Genomic DNA, 13687 nt, shown 5'->3' with positions numbered 1-13687 from the left:
CTCTGCATTGCTTTTTGCAAGAATTATGGCCCCTTTTGGACTTAGAAAGTCATGGGTAGGTCAATATTTCTATTACACAGAGACAAAAAATCAGATGAGGGTCTGCACCCGCAAGGCGGTGCTCTTGTTTATATTTCTCTTAAATATCATCTGTAATGTTAAATTGTTCTTATTTGTGTAAACCTAGGTATGATTTACACTTCCCTTTTAAAGACAAGCTAGCACACCTGCGGGTCAGGAGAATATGTTATCAATTCGTGTGACTCCAACATAATTTAAAAAAAATAAAAAATGACCTTTTTTCATAAACCAAGCTGTAAGTGTAAGTTATTGGTGTTTTATACACATACGTGTATTTCTAAAAGTAAAGAAGCATTTCATTACTATAAATCCAGACATTACACTTGACTGATTTATTGTAACAAAAGTGTTGGAACACCTAAAAAGTACTTTGACATGAAAATAACTAGATCATATCCACTACAACAATAATAGATGTTGCACTTACAAATGTTTGAAATTTAAGGCTTTATCTGCAAGATACCAGCGTTGAATGTTTGTAATTGTCAATCAGCATTCTACATTTTTCAGTCGCATTAAGATAGATATATTCCTTATCATCATTATTACATATTATTTATGCTAAAAGTAGTCTTCTTTACATCATGCTATCCAAAAGCAAAGTGCGCAAGCAATGACGTAATACGTCTTCAGTATGTAATAAAAATCTAACCTTTTGAACTTCTAGTATTAATGTAAGTATAAGTATAGTCATTATTCATCGTTAGTATGATAATGCTTATCGCATTTTGTTCATTCTGTTAACATAACTGCTAGTAGCAGTGCATTCTTAAGATTGTTAGCAATAATGGGTACATTACATAACAATATCTGTTCATTATTACATATTAACTTGATTATGTTATAATTAGTTAATTTGGATTTCAGCGCACATGTGAATATATTGACATGAAAGCATCCGTGAGTTATGTATGTTTTTTTCTTTGGCGAGAAATGCCCAAAATTTGACACTAACTGATGATGTTTTTATAGTCCTTATTCTATCAAAATACCACCGTCTCCGATGACGTTACAATTTTACTTCACCTCTAAATACAAAGAAATCTCTGTTAATATGTAGTTCTTTAGTGGACATTTGTAATATACTGTTTAAATGTTGTTTTACTGTGATTCACAAAGATTGAAAACTCACTTTACGGCCCCTACTGATATGCGATAATTCTTCAGTTGTGGCGGTGACTTCCAAAAGGTAAGATTGGATGCAATCTTGATCATTTCTCTTGCATGTTCGTTGTGTCATTACTGACGTTAGCATGTGGTTTCGACAACAAAGATTTTAAAAAGTGACGAATGTGGACGCAGATAACGGCGCTGTTCTTATTTCTTTGAGGTCCAGTATTTTTAAAATCTAATGAGTATCTTATTGTCACAGTAGTAGTAAAATCGAATAAATTGGAAATTGCCATTTCGTTGGATATTAGCTTTACTGCAAATACAATTGGAAGAGAAGTAAACGATATGTGTATTAGTTTTTCAATTATCTTCAGGGACACCTATTTAAAGATGTTTAATGTATAGAAAATGTGATATTAGTTGAACTACAAAAAAGTGTTTATTTTAATGAATCGCTGTCTAAGTTTTCTTTCTTAGTGTGCTCATTTGCTGTTATTTCTGTAACTTTACAGCGATATAATCTGATTAGTCAGTTTCAACATATACATACACATTGCCCTTACAAAACGTCAGATGTTTCTTAGACAATTGGTGTTACAAACCACAGTTACTAGTTTTGTTATCATAATCATAGATGGCATGCACACAGTTGTTTACTTTGGTGTAGGAGGAACTCAATCATTATTTGTGAAATCGTTCAGTCATACTCTGAAGCATAACGTGTGTTCTGAGCAAACAAATACTGCATCATTTAAGCAATAACCTTTATGATAAAATGTATGATAAAATATAATCAGATCTATCGTTGGCAAATTATTCTAAGTAGCATAAAAGTGTACAGTGCTACATTTGATTTTCAGTGTTTTTAGGTATTATATATATTAATTATATTATAATTAAGGTATTGTTCTGGTGAATATAGATCTGGGAAAAAGTAAAAACATAAAGAAATCTGGTTGTGTTATGTTGCCGAATATATTGTACTTACATGGTATTAGAATATAACCTTTGTTATGATTGCCGTTGAACACCGTAGAGGGTGATATGACCTTTGCCGAAATGAAGCGGTTCATTGATTGCGGGTCTCTTATTGTAGGAATGAAAAAAAACAAAACAACACAGAGTTTGTATGACTGTATAAGTGTCTAGTGATTGTTTTGGTAAAAAATTATATGTTACCTTTTTGCCACTCTACGTAAGTTTGTAATATATTTGTAATACTTCTGGTTGTGAGAGATATTACTATGGTGTGAATGAAATAGAGCTTCCGAGTTGAAACATGCGGAAAAATCAAGTCAAGCATACATGTAGATACCATGACAATAATGGCGGCAATAATATCCACCCTTAGGCTAGCTGAAATCAGGTGAATTTTGAAAAGGAACACTTCCCATTAATTTCGATGAAATGATATAATATGACACGCATTATATACCATCTTTTGCAATGCTATAGCAAACTGTAATAAAAATCATAAAATTTTGATATATTTTCAATGGGTTGAGTTTATGTGCATTTCATAGTATTTCTGTTACAACGCAGGGTAATAAAAATGCTGGCTCGGTTTAAATATAGAAAGTAAAGTGCCGTTTTATTTGGTTTCTCATTAAAATTAACCGAGGCTCGCTGTTAAGTATGTATTTTTGAAGTTCACGTAGATTGTTATGACGTCAAAAAATCAAATGAACCTCACAAAATTATGTTTAAATAACATGAGAACATTTTTGTTGATTACTAGATTTATAAAAGTTTTCAAATAAAAAGGAATGCTTTCTTTTAAAATGTCAAAAATTAAATGATAACATTTATTTAGGTTGGTTAATTTTTCTTGGCATTAAAGATACTTTTGCCTTTGTGTCTCTAAAATGAATATACAGTATGAGTTTCTCAATCTTAATTGTTACGAATACTAGATGTATTTACTATATTGACGATAGGTAAAAAAGGGATATAAAATAAGCAATGGCATTGCAGAACTACAGCATCAGACGACAATTTTCATACCTCAGTGATCTTCATGAAATATTGACTTACATTCTTAATTTGAAATGTTACCATATGATTTCGTCATTTTATGTTGTATACATCCAATGCGTGTAACAAATAGACGAATATTACTCAGCCTGTAGACTCGAATGATGGTTTGTTTGCCCCAAGGATTCAGTTTGCTTCTTTTCATGATTTTAAAACAAAGCTTGTGGGCTGACAGCAATTCCCCTGCGTTCTCAAAACTCACGTCTTTTACAGAAAAGCAAATAATATGGTGGTTCTCCGAAATCTGAGACAAATCATGATAAATAATTCAGGGTGTTGTAGGAGGGTAACGTTAATTAGTGTCATTCATATAGAATTGTCGTTCTAGTCTAAGACAAATACGTATTTCTAACTCAGCAACAAATTGTTCATATATTAGTTTATGAATTATTTACATTTCTTTAAATGCCGCAAGGCTATGTAGAAAATAATTTTGCAAAAGAAAAATATAAATAACGAGTAAAGAAAAAAGTTAAAGATGACTGTATTGGGTTTTTTTAGCACAAGATATATTCTCATAACTTGCCGTAAAGCCACCAGACCCAAGTTGAATTCACTTCGCGGCTTTCCTTATTGCATTGTCACAGCTCAAAGAATTTACTTACAAAAATTCCTACTCTTAAATATTACAGAAATTGCTCAAACGTATCTTGATTCAATATGAATTGCAGTGCTCCTTTGTATCATATGAGTAAGAGAAGATTCGTTACTTTCCAGTTAGTTCCGACAGGTACCTACCTGTACTAACAAACAATAATAGGTGTGGTAGTAAATGCTAGAATAAATCTACTGATTGGAAAGATCACATTTCCGGTTACTAGATAGATAGATTTATTTCAACATAAAATGTACAATTTACATGGCGACTTATAATTAAAACATACAATCAAACAATAAACAAACATGTATGAATTAATATAGCCATGTCAATCAACATTATATGTTAAGGATTACACAAAAAAGAGTTAAAATAAACTCTTATTTCCATTGTGGTCCTTAAGATATAGTATTGTATGACATAGGAAGAATAATTTATCACAGTAAAAAAATAATCACAGAAAAATGCCCGAAGATAAGTTTGTATAAAAATCCTATGCTTAAAAATGATTGACTAGTATAAAAAATGATTGACTAGTAAAAAAAACACAATGCAAAAATCTATCTATAATGAAATCTAACTAAAAGTCATATTAAGCTTAAAAAATGTTCCTTAACCTTACGTTTAAATGAGTCAATGCTTCATTCACGTAAAATCTCGTATCTGGGAACTGATACAAATATTCTCATGATCTGTGAACCATTGTGAAAACATTAGATATAATAATAGATCATAGAACAAGGACTGGCACATAATGAAAATCAGTTATACACAAAACAAAAAGAGGAATATTACAATATTTGTTTGAAGCAAAAAAGCAAAATATGCAAAAACCCTCGCTAGTACTGACTGAAGTGAAACTCAAAGAATATTTACATAATTTGCCATTAAAATGAATATGTGAAATCTGAGACACCTATGGATTCTATATGGGCAGAAGTTCGCTGCTTTTCTATGATATTATACAACATCATTCTCTTAATACACATCAACCAGATTTTCATGTTTTTCCTTTGACAGTGATATTTTCAACTCATTTCAGAATCCTACTATGTGAAAAAAATGTTTCTACAGTTTTATAACAATATTCAGGTTTTATATCTTACTTTTCTTATCAATGCTCTGACAGCTACATGATCGGGAAAACATTAAGACTGGTTCCATCCTCTTTACAAGAGGTAATCCCAATATATTTCATAACTCTAGCTTTTCTTTAGTAAACATTGGGGAAGGGTGGAGCGGGGTTTGAGAGTGTATGTAACTTGGCCTAAGACCACAGTTATTTTTACTATTTGTTCTATATAGGCACTGGACACTATTGCAATTTTGCATGCATTCCAATCCCCTAAAAATACCTGAACACAACAGAACTATTCAAGAGAAAAAAATCCAGATACAAAAAAAATTTGGTTGACCGGCTCTTTTTTCCACCATTTTGAACCAAGTCACATGGGTATGAAGAATACTCTCTAGACGGCCGCAAACAGGCCCTATCAAAAAGTCACGTTATGCATATTCTGACATTTTCATTCTGTCAAATTGTGCCTGTACCTCCTATTTCATATCTCCTCTGTTACATTATGCCATTTGTTGCAGGTCTTTCACTAAAAAATTCACCAATATTCGCCATCAAACAGAGGAACTATTTTCCGCGTAACCACTTCCTTATTGAGGTCAAACAAGGGCAAATAACTGTGGTCTTGTGACGTGCAGCTGACTGCTCGAGTGCAGTTGTGTAGTTTATCCGAAATGATGTTTCCGTTGCGAGTTGCCTGTGTTTTGATTTTTCATACCTATAATCATTTTAAACAATGAAATCCGAAATTATAGTTAACATCGATTTGTTTTACAGAAAGTGGAAGCAAACATAAATAGCAGCTTAACATGAAAATCATAGTAACCTATCATTTATATTAATTTATTTTAGGCCGATTGTGAAACAAGTTATATTAATCACTCTCGACATCTCATTCCTGATGAAATCCATCGCCACGTACGTAAATGTGGTTCATCAGATTTTGATCAAGTGATGATTAGAAATTGTTTGAAACTTTTTACAGTGAAAGTGTACTCATATTCGAGATTTCATGAACATTTGAGTATACTAGATATCTACAAGAATTTTATTTCTTTTTCTTTTTCGGTCTAGCCTATTTAGTCAATCAAGATGTTTTCAGACACGATGGTAATAATATCGAACGTATTATGACTGCTTATTTCTTGGCATGCTGAAATGGTTTCAGCATTGTTATAATACATATTACATAAATTTGTGTTTACTAAATAATACTTTTTTATAAAATCAAAAAAAAGAACAAAAACAAGAAACAAAACGCAATATGAATACTTGATACAACTAAAAAGATGGAAGTACCCTTTGACATGGCTGTAACTAGATATGGCATTTAGTTGTGAATGCAGCTCTACATTCACATTTAGCTTTTATATTTTGCAAATTAAATATATCATATATTTTGATAAATTGAATAAATTATAAGATGAAGATATTTCCAGATTAAAATCGGCATCAGACAATTAACTGTTTTAGTACACGATAAGCGAAGTACATCTTTGAAAATGACTTGAATGAAAGTAAAATGCGGGAAAACTTTATATAAAAAACATGATGCAATGTCGGAAATAAGACTGCACCATGACTGAAATTGGGGGCAATAAACAATTTAATAGGTGTATTTATAAAGGAAATAATTTGTTTCAAATTTCCATGATTAATGCTTAAAGCATTATATTAAGATGGATAGTAGATACTAAAGAATATAACACCCAAGTAGTTTGTCTGAAATATCCCGAATGATTTATATTGAGTTGCACTGCAGTTTAATAGGAAATTTAAAATCTAACACATGAATAGCGTTTTTAATGATTAATGCATGGGGCTATTGTAACCATGTTGAGATTCCCTTACTATAAACACCAGCAATTTTATGGTATATATCTAACTGAGCGATCGAGAGAACTATTCGACATAAATCTAAAGCTAACGTACGCCCGAGTGTTTCTGTAGTTAAATACACTGATATACTTACTTACTTCAATTAGTGCCCCTAAACCCGTCCGGAGCGTAAGGCCTAAGATCGTAGACATTTATTTGGCTTGGTTGTAAGTTTCATAGCGTTCTTTCCATCTTCCTCCTAAAACAAAACGTGGTTTGAATAGTAGCTAAATTCCTCTGTCTGACAGCCCCACTACATCGTTTAATGATTATATCGTCCGCGATTTATTCCTTAAAAACAGATTCTTCGTCACAGATATATAGTATATTGTCCTGACGACTACTGCCGATGCATTGATTCAAAATGCGACATAGACAGATTTCTGTTATTTTCTATATTGTTTGTTATGATTTTGGGGAATATATAGATTATCCTGCCGTTAAGTAAATGGTTCCGTCTTTATGGCTGTAGGACATAGTGTTCGGTAAGACGAAAAATAATCTATAATCATGTTGCGCTATCACTTGAAGTGACAAGTAGTCAAGATTGGACCTTTCAATCCCCAAAGCAATGGAACTTGAAGTTGTCAAGTTTAACCTATTTACTGCACGTGTTTTGAAATTTGGAGTATTGTGGTTGATTTTGTGCTTAAAATAAACATGCCAAACAGGTAAAATAAAGATGGAATGGCAAAACGGCCTCTCTTTGACAGTGTAGTTTAGAAGAAGTACTGATCACCATTCTCATATCTGTGTTATGACTTCATCATCTAACTATATTGAAAAAGAAGATTACAAACAAATATGGGTCACATGAGATCTTTGTTCTTTGTAAATTTCACTATCAAAGCTACTAATCCAGAGCTTTGAATCTCATTTTCTCACCATAGTGATACATTAATGAATCAAGAAACTAAATATGCTACCTACAATTCCAGGTATCTGACAAAGTACATTACTTACTTTCTGTGACCTTTCCTGCAAACGAAGTTTATATCAACATAAGTACAGTCAAATTTAAACCACCCCGTGCTGAGTTTTATTTTGATATTTCTCTACACGTAACATTCTTTCTTTGATTTTATGTTTACATTAAAGATATCAATTCTTGGTATTGTGCGCAAAATATTAAGAGATAATAATGTGGTGCATGGCATATTAATACTGGCAATTAACACTGGAACAATATACGTTATCGCTAGAGGAGCGTATAAAACACAGGGTAAGTAATTATTGAAGATTCCTTGTATACATGTGAACTTATAAAAATTGAACTGATTTAATTTTAGTAAGGTGAAAGGTAGCCCTTTGAGAAAGTATGGCAAAACCATGAGATATGAAATTATTATTTCTACCAATATCTGTTTTGTCTCGAAATGGAAAATCATTGATTACTACCACCTACCAGACAGATGGGAACAAGTCATCAGCTTTAGGCTTCGCACAGGACAGAACAGGTTAAATGCCCACATGTGCACAAAGCTTAAATTGTCTCTTTCTCCGCTGTGACCCCGTGGAACAAGAAACTGCTAAGCACATTCTGCAGAGATGTCCATGTCTGGAGAACCAAAGGAAATGTGTGTGGCCAAACAGCACCCAAATGCGAATCAAAGTACACGGCAAGACGGAAGATCTGAAGAAGACGGCATCCTTCGTCGCTGGATCAGGGGTGACAGTGTAGCGGTGAACGAAAAAGAAGAAGTCTCGAAATGATATACCTATAAGTTTGCTTGAAATTATTTATGAACGTTATTGATGCTACATCATTGTGTCAGAAATAAAGTAAAACACATGACATAACTTGTCTTAGTGATTAATAAAACATAATATTGTAGGCGGATATCGTTCATTTGTGTCGTTAAGTTTAAAGACATGAAATTTATCTAAGCTAAATATTGTTCATATTTCAGCATATTACAATACTTATAGACGTTTCATTCAGTTGCATTATGTAAAACGAACTGCAGAAAGTAAAATATGCATTGCTGTATAATGTGTTCCTGTAGAAATATAAATATATTTTTGATAACGTTACCTTGTAATACAAAATATTGTTATACCTTTACTTTGCTTACATATAGAAACTTCCAGCTTACATTCATCTTTAAAACTGTATTGTTGTATATGTTTACTGTTTATTTTTTGCTATATTCTTGGAATGGCACTCGAAACATAGCATATAGTACATTTTATTGTCTTGAATGTCAGGGAAATTGCTCAAATATATCTTGATTCGGGTAAAATTACAACTCGTCTTTATTTTTCTATTTTATAGAAGTAATAGTTCTTTTACTATTAGTTCTGAAGGTAACTAACTATCTGAACAAAATGATGGAAATAAATATTACAATAAACCTGTCGTTTGCAATGAAAAAAAAAATCTTCACGAAAAGTGTAGAATCTGAATGCTGATTCGTAATACAAGTATTTATTACTGAAGTAAATCTAACGTTCTATTCAAAACTGGTATCTATGATCGTTTGTACCGTTGAAAACTAGCAGCTGTATATTGCAGTGTGTGTTATCAAAATATTTAGATACTTGCCTTGATTCAAAGTATGTTCATGAGAGGAAATGTTACATTCTCTGCCCTTTGCACCAGCATAAAAGTCTATGTTATACAAATAACAAGATCAAAAGGGCCGCGGAAGAAGACAGAAAGTTTATTCTACACAAACATTACAGTTCATATTTAAGGTAGTTAAAGGTAAAAATTAAATATATTTTGATTATAGATGAAAGTAAAAGATAATCGGTAAGGGTAGATTTCTTGGAAGCACGGAGCACCACAAACACAGCCACAGAGCCACGCATTTGCAAAGTACCCACCACCAAAAGAAGTTGTAACGGAAAAATAGTATTGACGGGTTGCCTCAAAAAATCCAACAAGTACATTTTAATTTTATGCAAAATATAGAAAAATGGTGAGGAAGGGATAGGGTTAGAAGAGTAGAAAACGGGGCAGGGGTTGGAGGGGAAAGTGAAACAATGATGAATATTCAAAAGGGAATGCTACGTTTCTTAATCACAGTTACCGTACAATGTAAACCACAGCAGCGCAGACACTCACGTACAAAAGACAAACACGCGTGCACACACACGCAAACACAAACGCACGCACGCACGTACACACGCACACACATAACTAGCTTACATAGATAAACAAACAGACAAGTAAGATATAACAACATGTAGGACACCGCCCAAGACACGCAGACGCACAAGCACACACACGCACACACATAAGCAGGAAAACACAACAATTGGGTACCACTAAAGTTTACCAGGTATTTCAAAGCTGTTTCTTAAAGGTACTTATGTAAAATGCTATATGACTTTTGCGCACGCTAAATTTGGTCAATAATATCATCTGTATGGTTGCAGATTTGTATAACTTCATAGGTATTCAAACAGTCAAAGCTTTTTGCCGTTCCTCATTATATCACTTTATTTTTAAGCTGTCGAATAGTCACACGAAATTGTTCTACAATATCCTGCACCCCTGTTTTAGTGTGTTCTTCATTGTATCACTTATATTGTTAAACTGTCTTATAGTCACTCGGAATGGTTCTACAATATCAGGCACCCCTGTCTCAGTGTGTTTCTCATTATATCACTTATATTTTAAGTAGTGGAATAGTCACTCGAAATGGTTCTACAATATCAGGCACACCTGTCTTAGTGTCGCTTATATTTTAAGCTGTCGAATAGTCACTCGAAATGGTTCTACAATATCAGGCACACCTGTCTTAGTGTCGCTTATATTTTAAGCTGTCGAATAGTCACTCGAAATGGTTCTACAATATCAGGCACACCTGTCTTAGTGTCGCTTATATTTTAAGCTGTCGAATAGTCACTCGAAATGGTTCTACAATATCAGGCACACCTGTCTTAGTGTCACTTTATTTTTAAGCTGTCGAATAGTCACTCGAAATGGTTCTACAATATCAGGCACACCTGTCTTAGTGTGTATATAGCGTACAGTTGATTGCTCGGATGCAGGTGTGCACAGTGTATCAAACCATTCGAAATGCTGTTTCTGTATGCGAGTTGTTTTGCTTTGATGTGAATATACAGTGTTCCCGTAAATCTAACATAAGACGTAATTTTAATTGATTCAATTTAAAAAAGTGTACACAGACATAAACATTAGATTGTTTACAATAGCTTATCTCTTAATTCTTAAGGGTGGTAAATCTGGTTTTGATCAGTTAATAGGTCTGTTGATACGTGTTTCCAGTACAACTGTATAATTATTAGAAGGAAGTGTTTTTAAAGTATGTCCTTTTTATCTAATCTGGTTGTCCAGTCTCAAATATTAGAGTAAATTAATGAATGTATTTTGATTCAGAAGATTTAGGCACCCGCAGAAAAGTTCTTTTTTTATTTTTATATACCTGGAAGTTTTGTAATTTTCTTTTTTATTTTTGGCTTAGCAGTTTTTTATACATACTTCTTGTCTGTCAAGACTTAATTCGGAAGTCTTAAACAGTTATAAAACAATTCTGTCGGTTTTGATTATTTGAGTAGTCTAATCACAGTCAAATGGAAAACATACGATTTACTGAAATCATAAGAACGATTTGCTGAAGTCACAAGATATAAATGTTGACTTACAAATATAATGCTGAAAGTAAGATGATATAACAAAATCGAATAAAGTCAATACATTGCCGATCTAATATATACTTTACACTATGCAAGAACTAATCTGTTGATAAAAAATATCTAAAATGATGTATTTAAAACACAAATTATGCGAAAGTATTGCTTCTGTGACAATGACAACCTTTAACATAAAAAACAGTATATGTTGGGAAATATACACGAACTTATAAGTAACTTTGTGTGGGTATGGTAGAAATGCGTCATTTTCTAACTTTTGTCGTTAGACCTGTTTATAGAATTTACAAGGCATACGATTCGAATCCTTGTGATCTTTATCAGTATGCATTTCACTTATAGAATTGATTTGTAAAGGGAATTGTTGTTTTTTCTTTGCCTAATTTCTCGTATTCGCAGACAAAATAACAGACGCAAGAAAAAAGAAAGAAAGTACATAACATATGAAATACCGAAAGTCTTATTTGTTTTTGTCTTTCCAAAGCAAAGTGCACAAGTCATGACGTAAGAGTTTATCCTTTTGAACCTATTGCATTTAATTACACTATATCCTTATTTATCATTTTATATCAAATCTGTCGCTTTGCATTCATTCTGTATCGATGTAAGAGTAAAAACAGTCATTATTTACCATTATTACCTTATAATTATCCTTAGCACTGTGTTCATTCTGTATTAATGTAAGAGCAAACAGAGATATTATTTACCATTTTTAAAATTATACCTATCTCACTTTGTTCATTCTGTTTCATTGTAAGAGCAAACAGAGATATTATTTGCCATTTTTACATTATATCTATCGCACTGTGTTCATTCTGTATCAATGTAAGAGAAAACAGAGATATTATTTACCATTTTTACATTATATCTATCGCACTGTGTTCATTTTGTATCAATGTAAAAGTAAATTGCAAATATAAGTTACGATGTTGCAGTGGCTTTAATATATGATTATTAGATGATTTTATGTAATGGCATGGGTTGATTACTAAAACGGTGAAAATGTGTATGAACATCCGGTTAACTCAATTAATATAGCACTCGCCCTGTAAGCGAGGGGTCCCGGGTTCTATTCCCGGACTGACAGTAAATTTTTGACTTAATTACTAAATGGGGAGAAAATGTGCAGCCAATATGAGGACCGAGCCTACATAGTAAGTGCTTTATCGACAGAGCTAACCGACTACACGTGCAAGTTCTCTCCTTTTCAATAATTAAGTTCTATGGCGTGAGATTAAAAGTAAATTGCAGGTGGACGGATAGGTCAATGGTTTGCACACTGGCCTTCCAATCCTGTGGTCGGGGGTTCGATCCCCGGCAGCTACTCGGGAATTTTCAGAAACGCTTTTCAGTGTTTCCCACCCAACTAGAGGTGTACTGATCAGGAACCCAGGCAATCTTTGCGTGTATCAGTGCTATACACTGGGCACGTTAAAGAACCATGCTGTCTATTCGCAACGACCTGGGCTAAGTTAGCCGGAAAAGCCTGTATCTGATTTCTGATCTCTCTGTCGTGGGGGCTTTGTCTCACTCTGTCCCTCAGGTCAGATCGCTCTGTGTCTGTACTAGTAGAGGATGGATTATGCGCCCTGTGTGGTTGCATTTGAACTATGTAAAGCGCCTTTGAACGTGAAATTGATCATGAAAAGGGCGCTATATAAATCTGGTATAATAATAATAATAATAATAATAATAATAATAACAAATTATTACATACTCGTTTCTATTCCCCGTTAAGTTACACTGGTACCGAAAATGTCAATATTTTTCCATACACTGACGCCTGAATTTCATATCGGGTACGTGACGTAATTCAGTGCGTGCTGTTGCACTATTTTTCCTATTTATTTCAGTATTGTCAATCCTATTCAGGCTATTGAACAAATTATGATATTTACATTACATGTATATTTATACATGAAGATGAGTATGTAATAAAAAGGTTATTATCTTTGCATCAGGAAATATGCACTCGTTCTTCAGCGTAAGAATATTACGCTCCTAAAGTCGCGCAATATTTTCGCTGAAGAACTCGTGCATATTTCCCGATACAAAGGTAATAACCTATAATTACCAAATTATTTTGTTTTCATGTAGGATTTATATGCAGCTGAATTGTAATTTAATGTGACGATGAAAAAAAATCTAACAAATTGTGATATTCACCTGAACAGCATGTTTTGAGACAAAATAAGTATGCTATTATTCCACCTTTAACGTCACAGCGCACAGTTCAGTTCGATAAGAGGAACAATCAGCTATGTGTTACGATATCACTTGTAGTG

At 33.1% G+C, this 13687-nt stretch overlaps 1 protein-coding gene across 12 annotated transcripts in view; it reads left to right on the top strand.

Annotated features, from left to right (window-relative positions):
* LOC123554864 (acetylcholinesterase-like) overlaps nucleotides 1-13687 on the top strand; it is a 183351-nt gene that overhangs the window by 127853 nt on the left and 41811 nt on the right. The gene's annotated exons all lie outside the window — the stretch shown is intronic.

The sequence above is a fragment of the Mercenaria mercenaria genome, chromosome 7 (genome assembly GCF_021730395.1).
Source record: "Mercenaria mercenaria strain notata chromosome 7, MADL_Memer_1, whole genome shotgun sequence".
Classification (NCBI taxonomy): Eukaryota; Metazoa; Mollusca; class Bivalvia; order Venerida; family Veneridae; genus Mercenaria; species Mercenaria mercenaria.
Note: the sequence above shows the minus strand (reverse complement) of the source record. Positions and strands in the feature narration are given on the sequence as shown.